Here is a 13342-nt window from a genome sequence, read left to right on the forward strand (position 1 = left end):
TGAAAAGAAGATGGCCTCGAGATCTTCTTCTCTAGAAATGTTATTGGAGTTCTATCAGTGGGTAGATTCTCCACATGTTTTTATCATGTTACTATGTCACCTACAGCAAATTTACTTGTTGTATATATGTGTATACAGTTGTAAATATCAATAAATTATTTTAAAAAAACAAAAAAAAAACAAATATAAGTTAAAAGCTATACATCAATATAATATATTGTAGGAGGTAATCGGAGGAGGGAGGGGATGCGGTCAGCAAAGATACACAAATAAATAAAATTTTTTTTTTACACCGTGGTTTCGACTTAAATTTCAAGCCTTGATCAGAGATGAAAAGCCAAGAGAGAGAGAAGGAAGAAGAGAAAGAAATTTATTCATTCATGCTGCTCAAATACATCGGGTTGCCACATTACACAGCATACTGATCAATCCGTGATCGGACATATATAAATTACATATTTTTATATGATACAATATAATAGAAAGATAACATTATTTTTTTTTCACAGTATTCTTTTACAATTAATACCAGTCTACAAACTAAATACAAGCTTTTCAATTTACTCCTTTTTTTCTTTCCCTTCTATTTTACAACCCTTATTTCATTTATTAACAAATTCCCCTATATAATAAATATTAGAATATTAAAAATAATAAAGTAATAGATAAATAAGACAACAAATAAGACATGCGATGCATGCATGCCATCCCTCCTCTGGATAACTCCCCTACTCATTAATTTCCATGCATATGGTAGTGGATGATTCCAAGGGAGTCAAGTATTATATTCTGTCATCCTAGCCACGTCCTGGACATCGACCCCGAGCTCCTCCATGAAGCTCTTAGTTGTGCTGGGAATAGTTCCACGGGCTCCGAACCAGAGGCCTCTCACGTAAATAACAACCTTAATTCAGAGAAACATAAAAAGAAATAGAAAATACTAAAAAAATAAACTTAGAAATAAACATTACTATAAATTATGAACAAGATGGTCATGGGTACGGTCAAAAGAGAACAAAAATAGTTACCAACTATTTATTTTGCCAACGTTTCACCATTCTTTGTAGAACTTCATTGGGGCTAAAAAGATACAAAAACAACTCGAAATATTTTGACATAGTATAATAATTAGATACTTGGACTTCTATTTCTTCCTCCTGAGTGCTTCTCAGCGTGGAGGTGCCTCGATCCAAGCGTTCCATCTGCCCCGGTCCCTTGCCAATGCCCCTATGGAATCCAACATCTTTCCTCTCTTCTCTCCCATTTTCCTGCCACGACATCTTTGGCCTTCCTCTTGGTGTTTAGCCAGTTGGTTTAGCTTCGAAGAATTTTCGCGGTCCACGGTCTTCATCCATTTGGCATTCCTAAAGTGATCTCTTTGTATTCGGCCGGCTACTTTTACTGAGATATTTCCATTCTGAGGCGGTGATTCTGTTCCTCAATCTCCCGAGGACCCAGCTCTTACTTCCGTATTGTAGGGTTGGATGATAAACTGCATCAAAAATATAAAAGTTTTACTTTTCTCTCAACTTCACGCTTTACAACAACTGTATTTTAGATCTACTAATAAATGGTATTTGCTTTTTTAATCCTATTAGATATTTCTTGTTGAATTTTACCATCTCTGATAATAACTGTACCTAGTAGGTGTAATCTTCTTTTGCCTCTATGATTCGTCCTCTGTAAGTAATCTGTACCTCTTTAGGTTCTCGTCCAATTTAATTGACTTTGCTTTTACTTGTATTTATCATCATGCCTCTTCTCTGCAGCTCCGATTCCCGTTCCACTACAGCTTGCTGAAGATTTTGGACGGAGTCCGCTATGAGCACAGTATCATTGGCATAGAGAAGTTTCTGAGCAAGAACTGTTCTCAAGTTTCATTTCCCTACTACTGTTCATGTCCTCCTTCTTTTACATATTTTCAATACCTCGTTCATCAGAGAAGAGGGCTTAGACTATCTCCCTGTTTGACACCTGGCTTCATATCAAAGCTCCCAGACTCCTTTCCATTTATCCTGACTTTAACCTTTGAGTCCTCATACGAAGATTTTATGGCTTCTATAAGTTCTAAAGGGACGTTTTTTTGCCTTCAATGCATTCCATAATTAAACTCTTGGGACTGAATCAAAAACGGCTTGCAGATCTAAAAAGAATCTAATTAGATACAAAAAGGTAAATAAAGATAGGGTTAAAAATATGTGAAAAGAAAATTAATATAATAAACAATGATAAGAATATATAAAAGACGGAAAATAAAAAAGTAAGTTGAAATTAAGTTAAGGTCGTAACAATATTGACGATTGTCATGATGTATACAATTATTACATCTAAAAATAATTGGGGCGATTTATACAAAACAATTGTTATCATTATCCAATTATTCTGCATTTTTAGGTTTACACCTTTCAAGGGTGGAAAAAGAATAAATAAACGTAAAAATAATAATAATAATAATAAATAAGTAACCAGTAATAAGTAATAATGTAGAGCAAGAATGACTATAAATAAAATTATTAAAAATAATAAATGAGTAAAGAAAAAATTAGAAGCATTTTATTAACATTTTACTATTGTCACGTTCTGTACAAAAACAGTTGTTATCATTTAATTATTCTGTATTTTTAAGTTTTATTTCTATTAAGTCGCGTAAAAAGGAAAGAGATATAAAATTTTCATGACAAACGTAAAAGAATACAAGAAAGAGATATTAAAATATGATAATAATAATAATAAATATAAGCATTTTCTAATTTAGGGAAAACTTAATAATAAATTGAATGATGGAATACGTAACTAATAATATGTACCGATAGAAAATATGGTTAGGATAATAAAATGAATACAGTGTAGGTATAACAACAATAATAGCAAAAGAAGTAAATAAAAAATATAAAATAAAAGGTGTAGACCTGAAAATACAGGATAATTAGATAATGATAACAACTGTTTTATATAGATCACCAAATTTTTTTTAGGTACAATAATTGTATAGTTCGTGACAATCGTCAATATTTTGACGATCCTTACTTAATCTCAACTCACTTCTTTGTTTTCTGTATTTTATTGTGTTAAATTTTCTTTTCTCATATCTGCTTTTCTATTTTGACGAGTTACTACATCTTCTATTCATTATTAACCTTCAATTTTTTATATTCACATCATTTTTTATTTTCTATCATTGGTATATAATACTCTTTTCACTTATTTTTACACATTTTTAATACTACCTTATTTTACCTTTTTGTATGTTATTATTTAACTATATTAAAATATTTTTAGTTGTTTTTGAACATGAAACCATAGTTGCTATCATCAAAAGGGCTCTTGTCAGATCTGCTACTGGCGTTGAAAATATTAGCTTTAATTTTCTTACCATTAGGAAAAAGATTGTGTCGGGCGGCTATCATTGTCGTTTTACCTCCAACTCACCATTATGTAAAATCAAAATATTATTGTTTAAAAAAAAAAGACATTTCCTACATATTATTTTTAAAACTTGTAATATCGGATTTAAAGAATATATTAAAGAGATATCTTGTTTCACAAATAATTTCCTCTTTTATCACACAATGCATCTCTTATTTGAGTTGGTAACATTAAGAATTCGATAATAAAAATCTTCTATTAATGTTATTAAGTACATATTGATCTATTAAAACCTCTTTGGAATGCAATAATATAGTAAGTAACCTTTACCGTAGTCTAGTTAAGTTTTGAATACATTATGATTTACAGCTCTGACGAAGAGGACAGGGAATGCTGCCTCAAGGGGCTGATCTGTTCTACACGCGACTCTTTGTTTCCCGTCAAGACTATCCCGAAGGAGATCTTCAAGCCACCTCCACCAACGTATTCGTTCAGCGCTGATGCAGAAGGTAAACACTGCATGATTTACAATGAAAAACATCTCGGTTCGATTTACGAATCGTGGGAGAAGATGATCGAATGCAGCCTGGCAACTACGAGCAGAGAAAACAAGATAGCGTGCATGCTGTTCAAGCCTATCCCGGACGCCAAGTATACTATCCTTTACTCCCACGGGAGCTGCACCGACATGGGAACGGACCTTCCCTTCTGCCTAAGGCTTGGTCTTCTGGTAGACTGCAATATCTTCGCCTACGACTACTCTGGGTACGGTGCCAGTTCAGGCAAGCCCTCTCAGAAGAACCTAGTAGCAGACATCCATTGCGCTTGGGATCATCTGAGTACTCACTACGGCTTCCTGGAAAAGCAGATCATCCTCTACGGAAGGAGCTTAGGGACCATCCCGACCATCGAGTTGGCCGCGAAGAAGAAACCTGCTGCAGTGATCCTCCTCTCTCCGCTGACCTCCGCTAAGAACGTGGCCATCGTCAACTTCGAACATTCACGTAGTCGTCAACAGTTCCACTGCATCAACAAGCTGTCCAAGGTGACTTCCCGCATCCTCGTCATACACGGTGTAAATGACAGGGTCATAAATCTCTCACACTCCGTTTCGATTTACAAACAGTATCCTGGTCGTATAGACTTTCTTTGGGTCCAGGGAGCTGGGCACGAAGACATTCAATTCAACTTGGATTATTTGAAAAGGATGAGGAAGTTCGCCACTGAGGATTTAGGAGTTAGCCATTCCAAAGTGAATTTAAAAGCGAAGATTGATTATCTCAGAAAGATGAATCTTTTTATTTAACAAGTGATAAGCAAAAAAGAGTTTTCTGAGCTATAAAAAATAAAGAATTCTAAAAAAAAATGTTTATTATATTTTTCATTTCACTAGTTAGGGGACTGGTGTACCAGCAGATAAATTTAGGTGTTACATTTTGTATTTGTCTGTAAATCGGTCATAAATGAAATATTTTTTTTATAATAAGATTTTGAATGCTGGAAGATAAAAAAAAAAATATATCCTTCAGAACATTATTAATATTTTATTGCACAACGTTTCGGGTTTCCCCATCTTAGTACATCCATTTCTTCTTCATGTTTTTGTCTTATGGTTAAATAATTAAAAATTATAACACAACGTGGAATTATAATTTTATAAAAACAATGTCGTTTTATAATTTATAATTATTTAATTATGTAACCTTCAGCCACATTTTTAAAAAATAAATGAATATGCTCAACAATAAAGAATATTAGGAAAACCGAAACCGTTTTATAAGCAAATATAGATTATTGATAATATTCTAAAGGAAGGTGATTTTTCACTTCAACATCAACATGTTAGTATATAATGAATAAACAACTTTTAAGGTTATAAAATCTTTTTTTTTTTAATATCTTTATTGAAATTTACAACTCTATATTATATAATACAATTAGTAAATTTGATGTTAGTTAAAATGGAGTGTTACAGGCGTGTAGAGAAACTACCCATTGATAGCACTCAAATGACATTTTACATTAGCAGGTTTTGTGGCCATTTTCTTTTCAGGCGCCTCGGAGGATTGTCAGGAATGGAAGAGGATGCAAGTTTAGAAACTAGGGGGTTTGAGTGGTTAGGGAGTTTGTAATGAAAGAAGTGATTTCTGGTTCGGGCTAGATCGGTTACATAGGGAACATTGAGGTCTTTATGTATGATTTCATTTGTGACAAAGTAAAGGGCATTGAGAATTTTACGAAGGATTTTGTATTGTAAGGATTGGATACGAGAGGAATTCGAAGGTTTAGTGGAGGCCCAAAGCTTAACTCCGTATACCCAGATTGGCCTTATGTATCATGTAGATCAGTAATGTGTTGGAAGTTTAGAACGTTTGTCTAGTAAGTCCTGTAATAGTCGAAATCAACTTGCAGTTTCCTGTCTTTTCAGTCTGGTGTGAGGATTCCAGGTTAATCGTTTATAGGAAATAAAATTAAGAAATAATTGTTGTCGTTCTGTTTTCTATTATTTAAATGTTGAAAAAAATTAAAAAGAAAAATGATATTCTATAAAACATCCCAGATGTTTATTTTAAAATTATCATTATTAATTTTATATTTACTTTCTCATGACCTTTATTTAATCTCAACTTTCTTGTACATTTTCCGTCTGTTAAGGTATTTATACTTTGTGGTACTAAATCTACTTCTCTGTTTTTTTTTCGTTTTATAAGTGTCTTCTGTAATTTTTCTAAACTAAAATTACCAAAGGTTTTAATTATAGAGCGCTAAAACATCGTTCTGGTATATTATTGTGTCTTGATTATTTTTGAGTTTTGAATTGATTATATCAAAAGTTTTGTCAACAGTAATCGCGATGGACGTCATCTGTAAAGATAATCTACAATAGTTCCTAAAGACTAACCTATGTTTGATCCAATTAATTACTGGAATATTAATTATTTACCAATTAATTAGGAATTACATTACTAAATTGTTGTGCGAAAACGGGAATAAATTATTATAATAAAAAAAATATTCAGTTGAAGAAAAGTGACAAAAGGCTGTATGAAGGTAAAGAAAATATCAAACCATTCTGTCAGCAGCAGGAATTTACTTTATGTTATGATTTTATTTAAGGATCCCTTACAGATATACTTTAATAAGAGGGAAAAAGAAATTATTTTCTGACCTAAACCACAGTATATATTTGAACTGGTAGATAGGTTTAGGTATTTAGGTTCAATGGTAACTAGACAAAAACGAAATTGATGAGAAAATATAAGCGGGGTTATAGGCGGGAAAATACTTGTTATTTTTAACTAGAGTCAAGCAACATGCAACCAATTGTAGAAATGTTAAAAATATAAATTGCACAGCTCTGGCCTGCCACAGCATAAAATTGAACCATGAATTCAACTTTGAAAACCCTAAAATGATAGATACAGCACAAAACACAAGAAGCAGAAAATTTCTGAAAGCCATCATATAACAAAAAACATACAAAACTGACACTAAACACTTAAATACACATTACGCCGACATTATAAATAGACTCAACATATAAACATAAAAATCAGAAGAAATAAACGGGTATAGAAAAAAATCACTAAGTTTAATTTAAAATACAAAGTGGAACAAATAAATAGGGAGGTAACCAAACAGCACACTGGACATGAGATAAGATCCAAAGAGGTAGCAAGAAATATAAGCAATAGTTATGCTAATGAGAGGAGAAGAATGCACCAATGAGTAATGATAAAAAAAAAGGGCAGTCTAAAGCAATGTAGATATGACATGATTACCTTTATGAAATTCAAATTTTCGACTGATTATGAGGTGAATATAATTGTAATTCACATAGATGAAGATTGTTATGGTGGATTATTGTTGTTTGTAGGTTTTTAAAGTACATAAATATGGGACAGTAGTCCCGAAACCTTGTGCTACAATATTTTAATTTATAATAAATTATAATCAAAGTGGAAGTTTTTTAACCTCAAAATTTTTTTATTGAATTGTTATTTTTCAATTTCTAAATTACATGTTAGAATTACAAAACTATCATCCTTACCACTCTTCTTTATGGATGCTAAACATGGCATCTTTCAGTAAGAGAAGAACAACCCTTTAAGGTTTTCGAAAATAATATGTTACGTAAAATATTCGGACCGAAAAAATATGAGTTTTAAAGGCTACCGCTGAAGAGAGGGAGCTGCACCTAGCAAAGATATAATTCAATCTTCACATATATTACAATAAAATACATTTTATCCATCTCAAAACCATCTATATTTCTTTATAAGACCGACGTTTTGCCCAATTTGGTCATCCTCAATGACAATCTTTTTTTTTTTAATTTATTTATTGATATTTACAACTGTGTAAAAAATACAACAAGTAAATTTGATCATAATGACATAATGATATGATACAGGATGTAGAGAAACTACCCAGAAAACAGTTTACAATATAAGGTCACAAGGCCATCTTCTTTTCAGGCGCCTGGGATGATTTCCAGGAATGGAAGTGGAAGCAAGGTTAGAAACTAGTGGGTTTGGGTGGTTAGGGAGTTTATTAAATGTTTATTAAATGTTAATATCGGGTTCGGGCCAGATAGGTTACATAAGGAACATTTAGGTCTTTATGGATGGTTTTATTAGTAACAAAATAAGGAGCATTGAGGGTTTTACGAAGGATTTTGGATTGTAAAGATTGGATACGAGAGGAATTCGAAGGTTTAGTGGAAAGGACAATCTTAAATACAATTTTAGAACCACAACATAGACAAATATTGTTGTGATGAAATAAAATAGAGAAAATTAACTGTGATTAAAAGTTTTAATTTAATATGAATAATTGACAAAATTGGGTAATGGTGGACTGAAATAACTGACCTGGGCAGAATAGACTGCATAAAGTTTTTTAAATTGTATCTGGTTCAAAAAGTATATTTAAAATTGTCCTTGCGGACGAAACGTCGGACTTATGAAGAAATATAGATGATTTTTAGATTAAAATTGGATAGAATTCATTTTATTTAAACAATAGTAATCAGTCTCAAGAAAGTGTAAAAATTATATATAAATTGATATAATGCAAATTATAGCACTATGGCAGAAAAGATGGGAATGACAGGTTATAGAACATAGTAACGAATGTATCCCTAAAATGTTAATAAATAATGAACTGACGGGTAAACGTCCCAATACAAGACCGAGAAGTAGATGGGAGGACTGCCTTAAGACTGATATAGCGGTGCAACTGCACAGATTTACAAAGAGAACGATTGGCGATATCGGAATTGAACCATTAGGTTCGCTAGGATTTTATTGTTATAAGTAACTTGATAACATTATAAGTACACTTAAGAAGATAACACATGAATATAAATTAAAAGATAGATACATGAACATAAATAAAACAGAAAGGATAGTGAATACAAAAAAGAAAAAAAAAAAGTGAGAAATTAGAAAAACAAGAATAAAAGATATGACATAAAGAATAAATGATATGACATTCTAAATTCTCACTGCCGTCACTTTCTTTAATATTTCTTCTCTTATCTATCTGTTACTATTACCCTTTTCATTTACTATTTACAACCTTTAATTTTTCTTATTATATCTTACTTTTTTACATTTTATACCCCTGTTATTTTACACTTATGTTTTTTTTTTCTTTTTTTCCTTTTTGTAACTATGGTGTTTGTATCTTTTTTAGCCCTGACGAAGCCCTGCAACGTGGGGCGAAACGTTGGATCAATAAAATAGTGTAATTATCTACTATTTGAGTTTTTTTTTTTTTTTTACCGCACCCGGACCATATTCCATTCATCTATACTCACGGTCAATCAATAATCTTCCAGAATTCAAATTATAGCATTGCTGCGTATAAGATAGGCGTTTAAGGTTGTGGGACTTAATAACGAACCGATCTGTAAAATGTTATTAAGCGCTGAATCGTAAGCATCCGAGAGATAGACCGAAACATAGATTGGCTTAAGACTGATTTTGTAGAGTTAGGTCTGCAGGTACGTCATTGTCAGATGTATGTAGCGATTAGTGGTATCGGCATTGAACCTTCGGGTTCAATATTGTTAACTAATTATAGAACAGTATATAAACGTATATTCATCTTGTTATAAAGCTATAAAAGACAAACCAATAATCAATTATAGAGCGTAGGTGGCACTAAATCAAATGTGCTAAGAAGCGGCAAAAGGAAATATTCAACCAAGAAGATAGTAGAACCATTTAATTTAACTACGTGGTCTCTGTAAGTATCCCTTAAGCTCCCCTTAGATTTAAGGATTCCTTTAATCTCACTTTCATTACTAGCATTTAATATTTTAATACCTTTTTTATATTCTTGATTCAGTATTCATATGATCCCTCCAGCTCGCTTAACGTTCACCGCTGATGTAAACCTCCGCAATTCTTCTTAATCAATTATAAAGCGACCGTGATGCCAAATGAAGCGGTGAGAGCGGAAGAGAAAATTCTTCATAAACTGTGAATCCCAACAGACTAGAACGAATAGGATGACGCAATAGTCAGTTCTGTTCTCTTCAGTAGAACCTTTATCCTCTATTTTCCTATTTCAATTAGTTCAGTATAAGTAATTTAGTCGTTAGTTTAATTATCATAACTAAAACCAATGTAGAGTGAGAAAATGCCCGAAATAAGTTAAATTCAATAGTGATTCAATCAAAATAATTTTAGAAAATCGAAAAATATATGATAAATCGATTCTATAGAGTGGTCTTTCCCACTCAGTTAGTCGATATTAACGGAAAACTTAATGTAAAATTCCAGGGATATAACAACCTAAATATCTAATTTCTGTTCGTTTTTCAGCTAGTTTTTACACACAGACCGTTTAGCGAGACTAGTTTTTTTTTTGTTTTTTTTTACTCAGGGTACCTCAAAACCTTATTTCCGTCGAAAACTCTAATTCTTCCATGTATAGGTAAGTTGATGTTTTTTTTTTTATTTATTTATTGATATTTACAACTGTATACAAAAATACAACCAGTAAATTTGATCATAATGACATAATGATATGATACAGGATGTAGAGAAACTACCCAGTAGTAGAACTCTAAAAACATTTTGCAAGATAAGGTCACGAGGCCATCTTCTTTTAAAGGTAAGTTAAAATAAGAATTTGCAATGCAAGAGAATTCCCCTACATTTAGTAGGGCCTCGATAGCCCGTTTCATGCCGTTTTTCAATTTCAGGCGCTTTTTAAATATTGTTCGATTTAATTATTTTAAAGTCTGCTCTTCCCGTTTTAAGCTAATATTTCAAAAGTGATATAGGACAGTTGCTCTCCGGAGGTCTTAGTAGGGCGGGTCCGGTGGGGAAGGATTACATTTTTTGTTTTATGATCTCTAGTGAGATTGTGACACGTCGCATATCGACCAACCTATTCGCTATAATTATCTGTTTAAAAAGTCAGGCTACCATTTTGGAGGGCGGGTGTGGAGGGTTTCACGCTTTTTTTTCAATTTCAAGCACTTTTTAAAAATTGGTTGATTAAACTATTTTAAAGTTTGCTCTTCCCGTTTTAAGCTAATATTTCAAAAGTGATATAGGACCGTTGCTCTCCGGTATGATTATTGCTTGTAAGCCCCCGGCTATAGAGCCACAAAATGTAAAACCGCCTTCAGCGGACTATGTTTTTGCTAATCTTATAATGCCGTAAGGCAAAACAAGAAAAATTGTAAAAATGTATTTATATTATATTATTGTACATATAAATCCGTATTGTATATATATTTATGAATAAAGAGGTTTTGAAAATAAAAAAAGTATGATTACTGTTACCTCTATGTATGTATTCAATTACTTATTTCGTCAGGGGGGTACAAGTATTATTGTTAGAGACATTTTTGAATTTATGAGAAAGTTCATACTCAAGCGATTCCCAATAGTTCCATCGCAAAGATCAACATTGTCTAAGACAAGACGAAAACATTGGAGTATGTGATAAATATAAAAAGTTGTGTCATTTATTCATTTGGGTTCGTTCTTTGTTCTAGTTCTTTTAAATTTAGATAGATTTTTTTTTTTAATATTTGTTCATTGCTATTTTTAACTGTTCATTATAATATATTTAGTAAATCTGATCTATGTTAAATTAGAGTGTTACAGGCGTGTAGAGAAACTACCCATTAGTAACACTCTAATGACATTTTATATTAGCTGGTCTCGTGGCCATCTTCTTTTCAGGCGCCTCGGAGGATTGTCAGGAATAGAAGAGGATGCAAGATTAGAAACTAGGGTGTTTGAGTGGTTAGAGAGCTTATAATGGAAGGAGTGATATCTGGTTCGGGCTAGATGGGTTACATAGGGAACATTAAGGTCTTTATGTATGATTTTATTTGTGACAAAGTAAGGAGCATTGAGGATTTTACGAAGGATTGTAAGGATTGAATACGAGAGGAATTCGAAGGTTTAGTGGATCCCCAAATCTCAACTCCATATGTCCAGATTGGCCTTATTACAGTCATGTAGATCAGTCTTTTGTAATGTGTTGCAAGTTTAGACAGTTTGTCTAGTAAGTGCTGTAATAGTCGAAATCGACTGTCTTTTCAGTCTGGTGTGAGGATTCCAGGTTAATCGCTTGTCCAAATGTAGTCCAAGGTAGCGGATCTGTTCGACAGGGGTAAGAGTAACATCATTAAATGAATCTATAGGGCAGTAAGTAGGTTTACGACGAAGGGTAAAGGTGATTTGATGGGATTTATTGGAATTTAGATAGATATTTTAAATTGATTTCTTAAGTTATTAAAAAATTCCCTTATTTTAATAATTTCTGTTCATATATTTTAATAGTTTCACAATGACTAACACTGCAACATAGTCTAGTCAAGATACAAACCTGGTATATGTAATGGTAAATAAAGATTAATGTAAATAAAGATAACATTTTACATAGACCTTATATCACAAACAAACATTGTAAATTATTTAGGATTTACTCATGGCAGAAGGTTGAGATGAGTCCACACGTCAAGACAAAACGTAAACAGATAAGTTTCCAACTGAGACAATTATATTATTATATTATATTATATTACACACAGGCATTCTGAATATTCCCTCAGACAGAAACATAACGTATACAGTTAATTAGTAAAACCTACATTCACTTACACCTGCCAAATTTATGGACCGGCTAAAAGGACACAGATTCAAAGAATGTTAACCTTTCAATCGCAATTTTTTATACTGGCATACGTTTCAAACGCGATCATTCACATCAACATATGCATTCCAACAAACCACATTTGTATGATTTACGATGAATTATATGGCCACATCAATACAATTGTACGACAGATGGCGATAAATCACATCCTGGATGTAACTCTGCATAGACTGAAGAGGAGTTGGATGAGGGACCTCTTAGGCTGAGCAAATAATTTTCTTGAACGTCAAGAGGATGCACCACTGGGTGCTGTCTCCCTCATGCCTGAATAGTACAGCTTATTGCTGATTTTAATTATTTTACAGGTGCGAATAAAAGTTGTAAAGATAAGAAAAAAATATTTCAGAAATGTTTCTTAAATTAACTATTTATTAATTAATTTCATGTATGTTTTAAATTAATTTTATGAAAGTTTAAAACTAATTTCATACTTTATAATTAGTTGTTTTATTATTTAAATTAAGCTAGTTACTATTATTCATGCCAAGTTCAATTTTATTTTACATTAATTTACTTTTTCATATACAGGCTGTTTCAGGGTCAAGAGGCCAAAGTGGAAATATGAATTAAGGACCTCAAAACAAGAAAAACTATTTCCTTAGAAGGTATGTCCCCAAACGCTTTGTTTAGGAGATATTCACCCCTTAAGATTTTCATTGTTATGAATTATTTAGGTTATGATGTAAATTTTTTTTTTTATTTGATAGATTTATTTATTGATAGATATTACAATCTGCCACACAGTTGTGGGCAATAGGTAATATTGATGAATGATCTCATA

The 13342-nt window shown here is 32.2% G+C and overlaps 1 pseudogene; it reads left to right on the forward strand.

Annotated features, from left to right (window-relative positions):
• Positions 1–3724: 3724 nt before the first annotated feature.
• On the forward strand, positions 3725–4672 carry LOC106692820 (alpha/beta hydrolase domain-containing protein 17B pseudogene; annotated as a pseudogene).
• Positions 4673–13342: the final 8670 nt, after the last annotated feature.

The sequence above is a fragment of the Halyomorpha halys genome, unplaced genomic scaffold (assembly GCF_000696795.3).
Source record: "Halyomorpha halys isolate HHAL.00 unplaced genomic scaffold, Hhal_1.1 Scaffold73.1, whole genome shotgun sequence".
Lineage (NCBI taxonomy): Eukaryota > Metazoa > Arthropoda > Insecta > Hemiptera > Pentatomidae > Halyomorpha > Halyomorpha halys.